The sequence below is a fragment of the Crocodylus siamensis genome, chromosome 5, assembly GCF_052110815.1.
Source record: "Crocodylus siamensis isolate JL-2025a chromosome 5, ASM5211081v1, whole genome shotgun sequence".
Classification (NCBI taxonomy): domain Eukaryota; kingdom Metazoa; phylum Chordata; order Crocodylia; family Crocodylidae; genus Crocodylus; species Crocodylus siamensis.
In genome coordinates, this window is record NC_143399.1 from 31828221 (window position 1) to 31846988 (window position 18768).

Below are 18768 nucleotides of genomic sequence, written 5' to 3' on the forward strand. Positions count from 1 at the left end.
TTCCATTTTTAATACTTAAGGGGTTTTCTTTCACTGACAAGCCCAGCAAAAATCTTTTCAGTCCTGAGGGCATTTAATCTATTCCCCTTTCGGGTAGCATAACTGCAAAGTGTTTTTTTATTTCTCATCTCAGTTTGTTTTACTTCAGTGGCTTGACAAACTTCTATTGCTTTGTCTATGGGTTAATCTCCTGACCCTTAAAAGGTTCTCACTTGTTTTGTTAACATTAGGCATGTCTACATGAAATGCTTTGCTGCGCAGTAGTGTAGTTTACTGTGTCTACATGTAGATACTTACTGTGAAGTAAATGATGCTACTCATGAGTAAATTTGGTACCTGCAAATGCAAGTGGCAAATTTACTTATGGGTAGTTACTGTTCAGTAACGCATGTGTAGATGCCAGCCAGAAGCATATTTGCTCCCAATCAGCCCTACCAGTAGGGGGCCAGCCAGAGCTGAGCCCCAGGGCTCTGGGGCTGAAAGTCTCTCTTGCCCCAAGGCTTGGCTGCTTCTATGGCAGCCCCAGCCTCAGCGCCTTAAAAGCCTGGGGCACACACAGGCAGTCTAAGGCCACTCCAGGCCCATGTCCCCCTGAACAGGTCACAGGCCAGCTACACTAGCCTGCCTGCACCCCAGCACTGCTGCCTGGCAGCCGTCCAGTGCAGTGCCGTCCAGGCCTGCAGGTGCTACAGACTCATTCCAGGCCTGCCAGCACCCAGACCTAGCTGCAGGCAGCTCTTGGCCACTGGAGCCAGCTCCAGCTGCCCACAGCCCACCCCCAGCAACCTGCCCATGTGGCTTCACCTCACTGCGTGACTTCCAATCTCAAGCAGTGTCCCTGAGCTGCGCACTGCAGGCAGCTACCCAGGCCTGGCAGCACAGAGACAGCCACGTGGAAGCCCAGCAAGCTGGTGCAGGAGCCCCAATGGCATCATCCTTAGTGCCTGCCACTGGGGGGCCCCAATGGCCTCATCCCCAGTGCCTGCCACTGGGAGGCCCAACTAGTTCTTGAAGGAGACTGATGGGTGAGACAGAGGTGCAGTGTCAGCTCACATGGGGCAGGCACTCCAATGCCCATGTCTGAGAAGATTTTAGGCTGGATGTGGAAGCACGGGCACAACTGGTCAGCGTGGCAGTGCCACATAAAGGTCAGAGCCTTGTAGGCACAGTGAATCACCATCACCAAGCACAATTATCAGTCAGGGTCAGTCCATGCCTTTTATGTGGCAATTGACAGAGATACTCATGTCCTGGGACCCAGACTGCAGCCATGCTGTGTACAGCAGCATGAGTGGCCTGCCTGAGCCCACCCCCTCCAGCCTGGCACCCATAGTGACATGTCACTGGGAGAGAGCCCCTCAGGCCTCCAGCAGCCTGTCACACTGAGCTCCCTACCTGCAGCTTCCACCAGGAGCTCAGGGAGCCCAGGCCAATGCCTGCCCAGACATCTTTGCAGCCTCAGCCCCAGCCATGAGGCATAGCTGGCTATATCATGGCTGGCCACCAAGCAGCACCAGCTCCTCTCCAGATACCCACATGCTACGCCTCAACATCCAAAGACACTGTGTGGAGCTGCACACCATTGCTATCAATTGAGACTGAGCAGAGCTGCTGGCCATGCCAGCCCATGCCATGTGGTAAAACCTGTGGGAAGGACCCTCCCCACCCTGGCCCCTGCTACGTGGTAAGCCCTGCAACGGGGGAGGACCATTCCTGCTCCAGCCCCTGCCCCAGGACTGGGCCCTGCCTGCATTCTTCTGGCCCCTGGGTTCCCCACCACAGCACACAGAGAGGCAGGAGACAGGGCAAAACTTTGCTGAGCAGTCTGTGTCCCTGCAGTCAGGCAGACACAGGCCTCTTACATGCTGAAGAATGCATCAATGCTGGTGGTGATGTCCTTCACAGCTGTGGGGGGCAGAGACGTAGCACAGTCATGGGTAGTCCTCCAGGTAGCAGTAGAGGTTGCAGGGCAGCTTGGGCTTCAAAGCTCAGGGTCCCTATGCCAGGTGTGCCCAGGGCGCCATGTCGATCAGCAGCAGTAGGACATTGTGCAAACTAAGGGGTGCCCAACCTACTAACAGCTCCTTGCACACCACCCATGACACACAGCAGGGACACACTTGGGGGTGCAGCACTGCCCCATGGGGGGGGCTGACCAGCCCCAGGGCACCTCCCTGGAGAGGCCCCCTGTGGGGAGGGTGGAAGTGCCATCTCCACGTCCCAGTCATCTCGGAGCGCCACACCCCCTCGAGCCTGGCCGCCATGGGCTGGGTGGAAGCTTAGGAGAGAGGCTGGCCTGAAGACGTGGGGGAAAGTGGGGTCTTGAGCTGCAGCAGCACCATTGGAACAGGGTGGGGGAGGCAGGCTGCTGCAACCAGCACCCAGCATTCCACCTGCCCCAGGGGAGCGAATGGGGGCAGGGGGCTCAGCTGGTGACTCCTAAACCCGGCCCTGATCAGCCAAGTTACCATGGTTCCTGGGCACCCATGCATGCCTGACCCCCAATCCAAGATAAGACAGCACATGGCCCCTGGTACAGAGCACCTGATCTCAGAAATGTTGCAAACTCTCACAAACAGCTTCTCTCATGGCTCATGCCCCACAGTGGCACACAAGGGAAAGGCCACAATTGGTAGCTGGGATGAGGGCTCAGGGTCACTGCCACCCACAGTTGGGGCCCTGAGAATATGCCAACTCTGCCAGAGATGGAGTCAGAACTACATCATCCTTCTGGACTGGCTGGTGATGGTGTCGGAGGACTATCTGGTGGATGCATAGGCCTGGCGGGGAGAGCATGTAGACCACGAGGATGTAGCCCCATCGTCTGGGACCAGGAGTTCCAGGCACAGTTCCTGGCCCTGGAGCAGGTGAAGACCCTTTGGGAGCACACTGCAGTCCTAGGCAGGGCAGTGCAGGCCACAGACAATGACTGCCGGGTGCTGGATCTGGCGGTTGCCTTTGTACCATCCGCTGCACAGCCCCCAACCCTAGCCCTGTCCAGATCCCTGGCAGCCACCTAATGGCCAGAAGCAGGGCCCACCTTGGGCCTGGGAAGAGGTCCAGCATAGCCTTCATCAGCCAGGAGCCCCTGCCCCAGGTCCCCCACAACTCAGCCCCCTCCCCCATCTGGGTCCAGCCCTGCTTCTCACCCTGGCTCCACATCGGCATGGAGCTGGAACTGCCTGCAGTGGGGCCAGGACTGCATACTGATGCTGCTGACCCTGGACACCAACTGCTGGAGGCGTGTGCACCCATGGGGGAAACAGCCAGAGGCCAGGATTGCTGGCCATCTGCTCCTGGGGTCTACCTGCAGGCACCCCCTATACCCTCATTCAGGATGGCACACAAACCACATTGTAAATAGTTTAAGTAGGGGAAAGGATGTTTTATGGTTTGGAGGCAGTGTAGGGGTCTGTTTGTTATTGGGGATGGGAGGAGTGGTCTGTTTGATGTAAGGAGAATAAAAACTGTTGTTTTTCTGAGACATATCTGCAGCAAGCATGGTGCAGGAGGTGGGTGGGGGGAGGGGTCCATGGGCAGCTGCCCAGGCAGGCTACAGTAGGGAATGCAGGAGGAGGTGGCTGGCCAGTGCCTCTTGCACCTGGTGCCCTGGCCCCCCAGGGGCAGGTGTGTGGCTTGCTTGGGGCCTCAGGGGATGTGGGGGTGCCTCTGTCGCTGCCACCACATGTGATGCTCCTGTTTCCAAGCATCCTTCACCCGCCATGCCTCCTTTGTCCAGGCCTCACAGAAGATCCCCCCCTGGACCTCATAGATGTTATGCAGCACACAGGCTGTGATGCCAGAGAGGTTGTCCTCAGTGAACAAGATGGGTAGTGAGGAAGTGCCAACATCACTTAAGGCAGCCAAAGGCACGAGTCTGGCCCAGGCACTGGTAGGGGTCCAGCTGGCTCATGTAGGGCTGCATGAGCCAGAACAGGAGTGGGTAGGCGGGGTCCCTGATGTGGAGGGGTGGAATTACCACAATGCCCAGCTGCAGGTCCATCACCCCTGGAGCAAAGCGGTCGCTCTGCACCAAAGCTGGCAGGGCAGAATTACACACCATGCAGGTGCCATGGCACTCATGTGCATGAAGGCTTCCCAGCTGGCACTTGCACCCATGAAGGCACCACAGTGATCCACAATGGCCTGAAGCACCATGGAGTGAAAGCCCCTCTGGCTGTAATACGGCCAGTCACCACAAGGTGGGCAGGTGAAGGGGATTCCACTGGGGGAATCCCAGGGCAAGGAACTCCACCACCACCACCAGGGGATTGGCACGTGGAGCACTGTGTGCTCCAGCACATCCTGGAACATACTACACAGCTCCAGGACAGCCTCCACAGCAGTGGCCTTCCCCACACCAAAGAGATGGCCCGCATAGTGGAGGCTGGCAAGCTGGGTGTCTGTGGGGAGAGATAGCCACATGGCAGTGTCCTGCCACTCCAGGTGTGGCCAGAGTTACTCCAGGTGGGCCCAGAAGGTGGTGTAGGTCATCCGGAATGCCTCCAGCCACTGCTCATCATCTCAGGTCTGCTGGACAATGTGCAGCCACCAGTCCTGGCAGGCACAGTGGGCCCAGAGGCAGCAGGACTGGAGGCCCAGGAGGGCAAGGGCTACCCCAGCAGTGGCATCCAGCAGCCTATCGTAGGTGTCCCTGCCAGGGTCCAGCCAGCCGGACAGGGTCCAGGTAGGAGCTGCGAGGAGGTAGCGGCTCTGGAACAGCATGCTGTGGCTGAGCAGGTAGTCACTGCATGTGGGGGAGCTGGAAAGGCCCAGATGACCATAGGCCAGCTGGTGGTTGGTGCAGCCGGTCAGCAGAGCCAGTGTGGTGGCCAGCAAGAGCCTGGGGTGTTGGTTGTAGCTGCCAGGGACAAGTGCTGGAACAGCCATGGCGTAGGGAAGCAGAGACAATGAGGAGAGAGCTGCAGCATGCTGACCCGGTGTTGTGCATGCCGCTCCTGGCTAGGGAGCAGAGAGTAGGGTTTTCTTTGAGACAGCAGCTGGCAGCTGCACCCAGAGTCTGGAGCTCCCCCTGCTGGCAGCAGGGGCCATTACAGGACCACAGGAAACGGCACCAATTTGGACTAAAAGCTGCAAATCTGCTCCCATGTCCCTGCACGTGTAGGTGCCTGCCTGGGAGTGTTTACTCACAAGTAGTTTATTTGCAAGTAAACTGATCTGAGATCAAATGCATGTGTAGCTGTGCCCATTAAGTCTCAAATCATCTCACCACAAATCAAAGAAACTCCCAAATCAACACTGCACTGTTAAGTCTAAACCTTGCTGCCAATCATATACCTAGCTGGCCCCATTTTGCTCTTGTATATGCATTTTGAACATCTGAAGTTCTAAGTTCTTTTAGGAATACCAAATACTTTTATTTTTTCGTTACAGCATCAGAATCGCCTCCTTTCTATCTTGAACTAGAAGGAATTCTTCTTGTTTGCGATGTGTGAGCCAGGCAGAGTTGTAGGGGAGAGCTCTATAGTCAGTGTGCAGAATGGCTGATATTACCAAGTGAAGTTCTAATATCCAAGAGTTAGCAATTTGAATTCAGGTTGCTTTCTTTTCCCTTTGACCCCAAGCACACAATATAAGGCATCTCCGAGATCTGACCTTTTTTCTAGTTCCAATTCAAATACTACACAGTCCAGAAAGATTTGGGCTCAGAGCTAGTTACTTCCTCACCAAGAAAACAATGAGAGGATGCAATCCTATGGCCAGTCCCTCAGTATAATATGTATATACATCCTACATGTATTTTTTTACCCTGCATTAATCATTTGAATATACAACCCCGTTGGTCACATGTTCATATGAGTAGCCCACTGCAGCCAATGGAACAACTTACATAAACTTCCATCAACACAAGTTATGCAATCAGGGCCCTAAAAATAGCTGCAACTTACACAGACATAGTACTACTTTCAACAATCCAGCCAGACAGTTCAGTGTTCAGGTTCTTGGGCCAAACTGTTTTTTATACACAAGATTGTCTGAAAACACAGCTGAATCTCTGTCTTAGTCCTGCTCAAACACAAAACATTTCTTCTTCATCTGAAATTTTCATTTGAAGTTAACTTAACCTTCAAACAGGAGCATTCTTCACTCAAAGGCACCTTGGTATTGTAGGTTAATCCTCAGATCAGAGGTTCTCAACCTTTTTAGGCTCAAGACCCTCCCTTGTTATACTCAAGGCCCCCCTCAGAAAATGCCAGCCCTCACCTTTCATTTGTTTTTGGCAAAAAGAGTAATTCTCCTGTTGCAAAGAACTCAGAAGGATCACAACAGATCAGAATGTTTTTTCCACTACTGATTCCTATTTAAATCTCTGGGCTTATCTTGTGAATCATGGGCATGTCTACATGAGCTGCCCACCACACAGTTATTACTTGCATAAGCAAGTACTAAATAACTGTGCAGTAACAGGACTTACTGCACAGTACCACTGCTGCATGATATTTGCCCAATGCTACTGTGCAGTAGCTCATTACCACTGCACAGTACTGTCACCACACAGTGAGTGCCCGGCAACACTACTGTGTGGTAGCAATGAGCTACGGCACAGTATCTCATTGCTACTGCACTGTAGTGTCTCGTATAAATGCACCCCATGTGTAGGTGTTTGCACACCTCGCAGTGCTAATATTGCACCTTTCAAAGGATCTCTCAGCATCCTAGTGTAGAATCACTGTCTCACTGTGAGCTTTAAAAAAAACATAGAAATTTAAATATTAGATTAGACAAGAAGTGTATCTAATCATGAGGAGTCTTTGCTCCTGACCTTATCAATTAACAACCTATAATTTGTTCCAACTCTCTTTTTTCCATACCACTTGTTTAATTTATTAAACACCATCTATCCTAGCACTTAACATTTTGCTACTCCAAAACAACCGTTTAATACTTATTAAGTTGTTTCCAAAGCTTAACAATACTTTACCAGTCATCGTACAAATGCTTACTTTCCTTAATAGCCTCCTGTGAAGGATTTTGACAAGGATTTCTGAGAGTCTAAAAAAAGGTTATATTGTTTGGCTCTCCTTTATCCATTTCCTTGTTAACACACTCAAAAGCAGCATAGTCTATTAGGGATATATAGTTTTCCTTTGCAGAAGCCATGACTTCCATTCTTCTCAAACCATGTTTATCTATGTTTTTAAGAATTCAGTGGGACTGAGGTGAAGCTCACAAGTCTATGACTACCAGGATTAGTTCAATGCCCTTTTTAAAAAAAAAGATAGGAACAAAATTTACCACTCCCCTATCATTCAGTACAATGTAAGATTATAACAAGATTACATATCTTTGTTATCAGAGTAACTTAATCCTTGAATTCTTTCAGAAGTCATGGACGAGTATACTGTAGTCTGGTACCTTTTTCGCTTGTTATATTTATTCATGCACCACTTATTTTAACACCTGAAGTTTCATTTTTATTACATGAAAAGGGAATGTCGGGGGGGGGGGGGTGTCTCTTCCCAAAGTCTTCAGCAGTAAAAGCTGAAGAAAAAGAAAAGTATTTAACTTTTCTCTGGTGTCCTCATTCTTCTCAGTTGCTCCTTTTATTCCAGCTGACCTACTGATTCTCAGAGGTTTGTAATCTATCTCTGGTTACTTTTGAAACTCCCTTTCATCCCTTATAAATTCTACCTTACATTATATACAATTCATACTATGTGCTTCTTTCTATTTGCCTTCTATCTGATACCAGGGTCATTCACTAACCCCTGAATACTTTCCCTTTAACCATACTTTGCTAATTACATTAGCAAAAAAGTTCTGCTTTTGAAGAAGCAGATCAGTTGGCCTATTGTGAATATCTTAAGCTTTCTTACCGAAGTGCTTAAACATTGACCGCACGTCTATACAGTGGCACCACCCTGGCAACATTTTTTCAGCTTAGGTGGTTTATAAAAAAGCACATTTCAACCTTCATAAACAAAATTTATACCACAAGGCTCCCTGCACAACACAGCTAAACAAGCCATGCACAGAGGACCTCTTGCCTCTGGCAGGCCCGAAAATAAATCGATAATGTATGTATTTGCTTTTCTAGCCTCTGCATTCAGTTAGTATTCTGTCATTTATATATTTTCTTACATTGTATTTGTATTGTTTCTGACCTGCATAATATAACATTGAGGGCACATATTGGCTAGGTAGAGACATTCAAAAAGCCTGAGGCAGAGTTGATCTAAGTTGCATGGTTTTTTGTAAGCAGCATAGTTTAGATTGGTAGTGAAAAGAACATGCATGCGCCCTTTGGAGGAGGCGGCAAATCTTAGACTGGGTTCTGCCATTTTAAACCAGTCTGTACGTGCCAAACTTCTGTTCTGTTCTGGGTAAAGACCAGTTTCTGATCACTTATACCAGTAAAAGTGTGATGTTTGTACCTGGCCATAGACTACTAGTTTTGTCAAGAGGTTTTTTCCTTTCCTATTTCTTGGTAAGCAGCTGCTGTTCAGCTCAAGAATTGAAGTACTGGTTATTACACCAGAAACTGCAGCATCCTTACCACTCAAAAAACATTTAATTAGCAAATGCTCATGTCTGATGTTTATAATGTCTCTTGTAATTTATTTAGCACTATGCTTCCTATCAAATTTTATATGAAAGACAACTTCACTGGAAAGTATATTTCTTTTTTACTAGTGGAAATCACAATGGAAACCCTACTATAAAAAAGCATAAACACTATCAAAGAACCATACCAAATATGGTCTGTAAGGATCTTTTTATTTAAATAAGTAACAAACTATTTATACTTTTACAAGAGTCTGTCCTATTTTAGTAAATATTTGGCAAAGTGACTTGATTAAAAGAGCAACCTGACCCTCATTCAACATGGTTGTTTGCCATAACCGAATTACCCATCAATTCAATTACACTAGACAATAATTTTAGAGCTCTTCTACACAAAGTAGCACTTGTTTATAGGTCAGTTAAAGCTCTGTATGCTTCAAGCAACTGGCCAGGTGTTCTAAAAGCTTAATATAACAATACACATAGTAAGATTTGTGACCAGAATACAGTAAAACTGAAAATCAACTGCCTGTGCAATGTGTTATATCAGAAACAACAAACTTTGGTTCAGGCAAAACTTTGATTCTCTTTAAAGAGCTTCACCTTTAAAAACTAAAAAAAACAATTGCAGCAGTGAATCTTGTCCCCTGCAAAGATACATAAGAACATCCTGTCACTGATCACACTGCTTTTGAGGGGAAGCTCTACTTCAAGCACTCTCCTTATTTAGTCTCCCTCTCCTGAAGTGCCCCCTGAAGCCTTGGCATGCATTCACAGGAGGAGAGCCTCTGGCTTTGAGACCCCGGCTCTTCTCTGTCCCCGATTTCCCGAGGAATTCATAACACCCACCCATCAGAGTTCCTTTCTTTTCGTCAGCTCCCAAGGGAAGGGGTGGTTTCATTTTCAAAGTGGGAGAACATGCAGAACAAATTGCTCAGCTCCAAACAATCTTTACTGTTCCAGTCCAGTTCCCTACATCCTTTATCGGACTCCGCTCTGCCTCCTTGCCTAGGGACATAAATTACACGTAAACTGGTATAAGTGACCAGAAACCAGTTCATATCTGTAACACAAGAAAGAAGGGCTGAAAAGGACCTCAGGAGGTCTAGTCCAGCCCCTGCTCAAGACAGGATCATCCCTGATTAATCCATTCTAATCAACTATCTATCTAAACTGCTCCTGAAATTTCCAAGGATAGAGCGATTATGGGACCTCTAGGAAGCCTGTTCCAATGCTTAACCACCCTCATAGTCAGAAAATTATTCTTAATCTCCAATCTAAATTTCTTCTGCTGTAGTTTGAGGCCATTGCTCCTAGTCCCATCCCCTACAGCCACAAAAAATAGTTTAGTCTTCATCCTCTTTACAACTGTACTTCAGGTATTTGAAGACTACTGTCAAATCCATTCCTCAGTTTTCTCTTCAAGCTAAATAACAACAATGAAGAAAGACCAAGAGCCCAAAAGTTTATTCCTAGCATATTCGAAAGCCCCATCAGAGGGAGCTTTGGGTGACTAAGAACGCAGGACAAAGTCTGTTTCTGGGACAAATGGATGGTTCCAACCCATGTTTGTGGAAGAACAGTTTCAGCCTGTTACTATATTAAGCCAGTTTAAGACAGACTAGGTACATGTAATATGTTTCAGTACATTTTATGCTAGCAAGGTGTTAATGGTTTCCTTCTCCAGAGTTCATAGGGAGAACCCCCCAGATCTCACTACTCCCAAAGGGAACCACTGGTTCAAGAATTAAGTCAGATCTGTTGGATAAGATGCATTGGTACATGGATTACACTATAGATCAGGGCACTGTCTTAGTGGGGGAATCATGCAATTTTATTGTAGGCGCATTAATACACAGGCACAGACATAAGGGTTGCATATAAGGAGACCACAAAAGGGGTCTGAGCTACAGCTAACCATGGAACTGCAATACCAGCATATATACAAATTTGAATGATGTAAAAATGGGATCAAGAAACAATGATGATGTAACCAAGTCCCTGGCTACCTGTGGCACAAGTATGGCATTAGGGAGTGTTATACTTAATCAGAAGACCACATGAATGTTTGCTTATTCTAAGAAGTGTAATCAGCTTTGTAATTTAATGCCTTGTTACACAAGTCAGCAAGACAATTCTTATGAATAGCTGTTGATTTACAGTAAGACAGGCCCCTGGTCTGATTTCTAACCATTCTTCCCTGCTTGCTGACTAAGGACATGAACACTGCGGGGGAGTTCTTAGCTTAGCAGCCCTGGATAAAATAGCTTCCAGATAAAGCTTTAAAAAGGCAGATACTGAGACTGCATTGCTTTCACTAGTTGACAACCTCCCGGTGGTGATGGAGGGGACCTGCCTTTGATACTATTGTCTATGAAGTGGTCCAGCACTGCTACATTGCCTGGCAAAGACAGACAGGGTCAATTTAGAATGACATTGTCCTCCTTGTGGGCAGATACCCTATGTGAAATTTTCTTATGGAAAAAGAGTATCTTAGATTTCCATGTCACCACCCTTTGGTTTACAGAAAGAAAAGACTTGAGGGAGATGAGAAAATTGGTAGTACTGATAGCAGTGAGCTTTCTGCCTCATTTCCCCTCCCCAGATGGGTGTAGTCTATCACTTCACTAGAAGCTTTCAAGGAAAATTAGTTCACTGAGGCGGTTTCCAGGATAAAGCAGAAGTTATGCTGATGAGATGGAGAAAATTTTCAGAGACGTGGCAACTCTCAAGGTTGGTGGAGGTTGTTTGCCTCCTGTTACTCATGCTTGGAGAGATCCTCTTGTAGGTTCCAGCTGCTTCTAGATGCCCACCAGCTAGCAGCAAAAATCAGCACATTAGCCCAAACTGTTGTTTTTGCCTGTAAATATTTGTGCACGGTCCCAAAGCCCTGGATGGTTATGTTTTAAATTGCTAAAATAAATCAAACATGTTAAAAGAAGAGAGGAGTAAATGAACCAGAAGTTGAACAGAACAGCTGAAAAGAGAGAGCCCCAGAAAAGACTTGAAAGGAAAATATATTTGTGCTTTATACTGCTGTCAACAACTTGACAAAACTTTTCATTTTAATACAGAAGAACAGCAGAAAAGGTCTTAAAGAGGACACGACTTATAGGAGGGCCTCTTCAACACTGGGACAGAGAAATCTGGGAAGAAGGAAAAAGTCGCAAGGGAACCAAAGTAGCTTTCACAAAGGGCTCCAATGCCACAGGAAAGACTCCTGCGCCACCATCTATCCCAGCTGCTTCAGATGCTAATCTACAAAAAAAAAGAGCCTTAAAAAGAGATAAGTGTCTGTAAAGGACTGGTGACCACACTTTAACAAAGATTTTCATAAGCACTAAATATAAGATTCCTACAGAATGGTGTGGCACAGTCTACCAAATACAGTGAAATAACACCAAGTTACACTAAAATAGTCTGACTCCTGAAACAAAAAATTTAAGGGAAATGTTAAAGGTGAAAAAGAACTAAAATTGTCTCCACCCCTCCTCCTCCCTTTACTACAGAATGAAAAATATTCTTTTAATTGAAGAAGCTTGTATTGAAGGCAAGATGAAGACGAGAAAAATCATGATTCTTCTATTTCTTCTTAACAAAAGATCAGCATTTCTGCAGAAAACCTTTGGCTGAGAGAAGGGTAAAGGGAAGATATATTCTTGAGCATTTTTTGCTCATATAAAAAATTGACTACACCAATATGTGAAGACACTACAGCATTGCTATGTAATTCACTAGAGTATTGCTGTGTAACTGGCAGGATTTTGGACCATTTCTAGTTACCTTCTCTTAGAAGGGGCATTATAAAAGCATGGAGGGAGTAGGCAATGTTCTTGTAGCAGTGCCTCTTTTAACTACAGCTATGTGAAACAGTTGAGTTTTCTTGGGTTGGCAGGAATCAGTGTGTGAGGATTAAATCAGAACCTGCTAATCTATGCAAAAATAACAGAATGAAACTAACTAGCCTTATCATTAACAGGAATTATGCAGCCGTATTATGTGGAGGGTGTATCATAGGCCTGTGCGAAGCAGTTGGTATTTGCTTTGCATTCAGCTGATTCAGGAGACAGTGATTCAATTTGGTGATTCGAATCGCTGTCCCCATTTGATTCTGCCAAATCTCGGAATCAGCCAGGCCCATCCCCCCGAGCCTGGCAACGGCTGCCCTGCCCGCCGCAGCTCCTGGCACTTGTTAAAAAAAAAAAAGCCCCAACTCAGCAGGTGCTGCCAGGCAGGGGGCAATGCCCACTTCCCCCCATTGCCCCACGCTGCACGGGGGACTCTGCACAAGCTCCCTGACCACTCCCCCATGGCTGCCCCACCCACCACAGCTCCGGCCCTTTAAGAAAAAAACCAAAAACAAGAAAAACCCAAGACCCACCATTCCTGCCAGTGAGGGGCGATACCTGATGCCCCATACTGCATGGGGAGCTCTGCCATGAGCCCCCCAAAGCCCCAAGGCCACTGCAGGAGTGGTGAATCCTGGGGCTTTTCTCTGTTTGTTTTTTTTTTCCTTAAAGGGCCAGAGCTGACCCAGGCAGTGCACCTGTGGGGGGGTTTGTGGCAGAGCCCGCCCATGCAGTGTGGGGCAGTGGGGGGAAGCAGGGATAACCCCCACTGGTAGGAACGGTGAGCTTGAGGTTTTTCTTGTTTGTTCTTTTTCTTTAAGGGCCAGAGCCACAGTGGGGGGGCAGCCATAGAGGGCCTGGGAGAGCTGGGGGGCAGGGTTGGGGAGCTTGTGCAGAGCCCCCCATACAGCATGGGGCAGTGGGGCTCGCCCCCCACCCGGCAGCACCTGCTGAGTTGGGGCTTTTTTAACAAGTGCTGGGAGCTGGGCTGGGTGGGGCAGCCATGGGGAGGGGCTTGGGGATTAGGCAGGGGATGGAGTGTGGCAAGGTCCCCCCATGGTCCTCTCCCCCAGCCACCCTCCCTTGCCCCTAGTACTTACCAGCTCAGAGTTCAGCTGCAGCTCCCTGATGCAGCCACCAGGGACTGCATGAATCACCGAAGCTCTCCAAATCTTTTCCAAAGATTCGTGAGCTTCGAATTGATTCAGACCTTTTAATTGATCCTTTGATTCAATTCAGATTTGGAGATTTGGACATGGAATCAAGCTAGATCTCTTCCAAATCAAATCACCACTTGAAGCTTTGCGCAGCCCTAGTATATAACCAGTAGAATATAGTAGAGTAACAGGGACATTACTTCAACTCCAGACTGCTGCTGAAGAGAAGTCTATAAAGTACAAGCAAGTCATCTACTAATATTTCTTTCTTTTGAAAACTAACTGTCCACAGGCACCCTGAGAAAATGTCATGACAACAGAAAAGAAATGTGTTTTCTTCTGGTTGTCAAAGCATACATCTGGACTGCATTTTAGGCCAGAATCTCGCAGTCTGCTGGAGTCAATGGAAGTCTGGCTTGAACTGCGAACCTCAGGATTTGCTTCCAAATGGTAGTACCTCGGGTCCCCCCACCCCAAGAGCCAATTATTCTTGGCTCTGTTCAAACACACAACAAAAAGATAGTCCTTGCTTGCCCCAAAGATTTTACAATTCAAGTGAAAATGCTGATCTGCAGTTTTTTAAAGTTTGTATTGACTAATCATGACAGCATACTGCCTTGATGCTTAAAACTGTAAAACTGGTTTATTCTAGATCATAAAATAAGGTTTCAATTAAGATTCTGGCCCTCTTTTTCCAGGAGAAAGTTAAGAACAAATAAATAGTAAAATGTGCTTCATATGAAAACCCTGAAATGAAAAACGAACTGTAACAGTGTAGTAGGAACCTATTCTGTCCAGGGCTAAGCAATTTCCAATGGGATCTGAGGGCCCTCAACAGCTTGCAGAACCAAGCCTTACAATTGCACTAAAAATTCTCTTTTTTTGGCCACACAGGGTTAAGCTGAAAACATGAAATATTATACAGAACATGTGCTTCAAATCCACACAATTATTTACACAAATTTCATACTGCATTGTAAATCCAGCCTCTCTGCATCCATTATGCACAGCTCCTCACTGTCAATTACACTCTTGAGACCTAGGAAGCATCAAGTTGGCTCATAAAGAGGCATTCCCGGTGCAAACAGGCTAATTACAATAAACTGCTGACAAAAATGCCTTTACATGAGGGAAACATGCTGTGGTAAGAGCAACGGAAAAAGAATTTTAAGGGCAGAAGGTGACTAGATAGCTCATCTATTTCCAGCCCCCTATTTGAGTTGGAATATTTTCTTAATAGAGCCCTTCAAGAATGTTTTAAAGGTTTGCACTTTTCAACTCTATGCATTAATTATTCTGTTATTTTTTCCAATTCTTAAAAGTGCCCAGTGCTCTGGCATTTAACCCAGAGAACTAAGAATCGCACTGTGAAAATACCCACCTCAGTTCATACCTCTGTAACAGCCTTAGCCCAAAGCGATGGGCTTTGATAGACATTTACCAATGTCACAGAAAACATGACACCAGCACCTGCCTCTGGTTTGTGCTGAGAAACATCCACCTCTGGAAGAGGAGGGAAGGCACCATGGGGGGAACCCCTGCCAGGCCCCATCCCCTCCCTGCTCCCCCAACCCTCCCTGAGTGCTCTCCAACCCCTGCTTACTCTCCCAGCCCCATCAATGGCTGCCCCACCTGGCCCCAGCATCCTGGCTCTTTTAAAAAAAGCCTCACACTCACCAGTTGCTGCAGCAGCCATCAGGGCCTCTGGGGGCTCATGGCAGAGCCCCCCCAAGCAGCACAGGACAGTGGGGTGCAGCAGGGATTGCCCCCCCCGCCTGGCAGGAGCCAGTGAGTGCAAGGCTGGGAGAGCGGGTGGGGGATGGGACCTGTTTGATTCAGAGATTCAGCTGATTCAGCAGTGGCCGAATCTCCAAATCAGATTCGTCCAAATCAATTTGGGATACTGATTTGAATCACCAAATCAAATCGCTGTCCCTCAGATCAGCCAAATCTGAATCAAAGTGAATACTAGTTGCTTTGCACCGGCCTATTAGCTATGTCTCAAACCATGGAGGGTTTTATAGAATAAATAAAATTAATGCCTTGAATTCCACCCAAAAGCTCTTGAAGGTCAGTAAAAGTACAAGATCATGATTTAATGTTCTTCTGGCATACAGCTCTGTTTAATAGCATACTAGCATACACCAGCTTCACCTTCCAAATGTTTCAATGGTATTATCCCATTTGGTATATTTTACACAAATCTGATCTTAAGACAACAGAAGACATGGATAACTACAGTAAACAGGTTATATAATTTTACCAAGTACTGATATGGGTGAGGGGTGGAGGGCAGGAGCAAGGAGTGGAAAGCACTGTTGGCCACAGCCATGACCTCTGAAAAACAGGAACGTTCCAGGGCCCAAATCACATACCTGTTTCCCAACTGGTGGTTCCACTCCTTACAAGAGGCTGCAGTATAAATTTCTGCTTCTTATCCTACTCACCAAAATCATTCTATAATACCTTCATCTGAGGAATGCAAGTGGTTTACAAGCACTGAATAACCCTTTCTGTAAAATAGGAGTAGTCAACCCCTGTCATACAATGCCTCTAGTGCTATGGTGGAACTCAGCAGGTGTTTATCAATTTACAGTAATGCCACACAAAAATAAGTAAAACCATCCCCATTGGAGGGAAACTAGTTTATGGGCAGATTTTTAGAAGAGTATCCCTGTCAAAAACAAGCTATTTTTTGTTGTCAGGAATCAACTGATCAACCTCATTTGGACCCGCATGTTAATAACCTGACTTCTACTCAATCTGCTCAACCTCTTTTGATCCTAGAAGAGGACGACTTTTATAGCAAGTTACTCAGAGCATTGCTCATAAGAGGCAGCATCTCTGTTCTTTCCTGAAGTGCTTAACTTTTCATTCCTTACATTTTTTTTTCTAAATTAATCTTTTGAAATCGCATTCCAGCAATCCCAATCTTCATTTAGGAGAATTTTTGTTTGGATTTTGGATCCCAGTGTGGCAAGGTTTTACTCTTTCTTCCTTCCTCCAGTCCATGAGGAATATAAATAATGTGTCTTCTATCAGAACAACCCAACATATTTTACAAATAAAAAGGAAGTGTTGCTTTGTCAATATAAAGTTTTTTGTTGTTTTTTACAATAAGGCACAGGAAGGTTAAATCACCTCCTGGATGTTACACAGGAAGTTAGGGCCAATCAGGGAATTCAGCCAAAAACTCCTAAGTCCCTCAAAGCTGTTCCTTAGCTATAAAACATTGTCCTTCCCACTAGTAACTTCTAAATTGTTCCTTTCATTCTTCTTCATGAGCCTCTCAAATTCTTCCATACAGCAAAGCAGGTTTAAGTTAACCATGAGAATAGATTTTCCTACTAGCCAATACCCAGGTTACAGAAGTTACCCTGATTTTCCTGACATCTCTACGGTATCTGCAGCCCAATTTTCTTAATTCCAAAATTCAAAATTTGTGCCTTTAGTGGTCAGATCTGTACATCTTTGGCATTTCCATCTACTGGACTTACTTCACAGCACAGTGTTTCAGGGGAGCCTGGAAGGATTATAGCTAATAGTATAACCTCTAGCAGACTGTTTCGTGTCTTCTCCGTTTGTGTCCATGGTCAGCATGGCTTTCTGCTTCAGCACCAGACCTGTATATAATAATGAATTCTGGGCTTTAAAAATTGTTCTTGCTTATTTTTTGTAGCTAAAAACTCAGTCCCTCTTGGGAATGGTTCAAGATGCTCTCCTCTAGTATTGTAAGTGATCTGATGTTAGTTAAAAAATATTATGGTAGAACGACCAGAGAATCCAACCCACTTGGGCCTCTACCCTCCTTGTCCCTAGAAGTAAAATGGGAGGAAACAGAACTTGGAACAAGACTTAATAGCCAGATTTGTCCAGCCAGCCTGGCCTGCGAGCTTATTAGCATGAAACAACCATGAGCAAAGAACAGAGGTTCAGAAATTATGGTATTAAAAATGTAATAAACAGACACTATAACTTCTTTGTACATAGGAAATCATAGACATTATACCTTTCTTAAGCATTTAAGAAACCGAATTTTATTCCCGTGTTATTGACAGTACTCCATTAAAGCCAATTTATATCAGTAGGGAAGTTAGCTCAAAGAGCTCATATATAAAAAAACAGCTTTAATTGGCATCCTCTCTAATTTCTAGATCAGGTCCCTAAGGCTAGGGACAGATATTACATATAAACCAGTTTAGGTGATTAGAAACTGGTTTAAACCTCTCAGTTCAGTACTCTCAAAGGGAAGGGATGGCTGCTCTAGAGCCCCTGGCTTCTAGCCTGAGCCACTGCAGGAATATGCCTAAATTTTTTCAGTCCAGAGGTGATGTCTCTGAAGTTACAAACTGGTTCAGCCTAGCCAGATTAAACTAACCTGTAAAGATTGAATCAGTTCAGACTCAGGCTTTTTGAATGTCTGTCCTTGGCCTAAGGGTCAGAATTCAGATACAGAACAGGCAATTTCATAGTTGGTTCATAGTTGGTAGGGTCAGAAGGGACCTGAGCAGATCATCAAGTCTGACCCCCTGCCATAGGCAGGAAAGGATGCTGAGGTCTAATGACCCCGGTAAGGTGTCTATCTAGCCTCCTTTTAAAGACCTCCAGGGTAGGACCAAGCACCACTTCCCTTCGAAGTTGGTTCCAGATCCTAGCCACCCTGACCGTGAAGTAGCGCCTCCTGATACCTAGCCTGAATCTACTCTCCGTCAACTTATGGCTATTATTCCTTGTTACTCCCAGTAGTGCTTGGGGGAACAGGGACTTTCCCATTGCCTCCTGGTCTCCCTTGGCCAGTTTATAGACAGCCACCAGATCCCCTCTCAGCCTTCTCTTGTGGAGGCTGAACAGGTTCAGGTCTCATAGCTTCTCCTTGTAGGGCCTGTCCTGCTGCCTCCTGATCATGCGAGTGTCCTCCTCTGGACCCTCTCAATGTTGTCCACATCCCTCCTGAAATGTGGAGCCCAGAACTGGACGCAGTACTCTAGCTGCAGCCTGACCAATGTCATATAGAGGGGGAGGATCACCTCCTTGGACCTGCTCATGATGCATCTGTGGATGCATGACAAGGTGTGGTTAGTCTTCTTCACTGCGTCCCTACATTGACCCATTTTCATCTTGGAGTCTATAATGACTCCAAGATCCTTCTCTGCCTCTGTGCTGAAGAGAAGGCAGCCTGTAGGTATGGTGCTGGCTCTTTCTCCCTAGGTACAGTACGCTGCACTTGTCAGTATTGA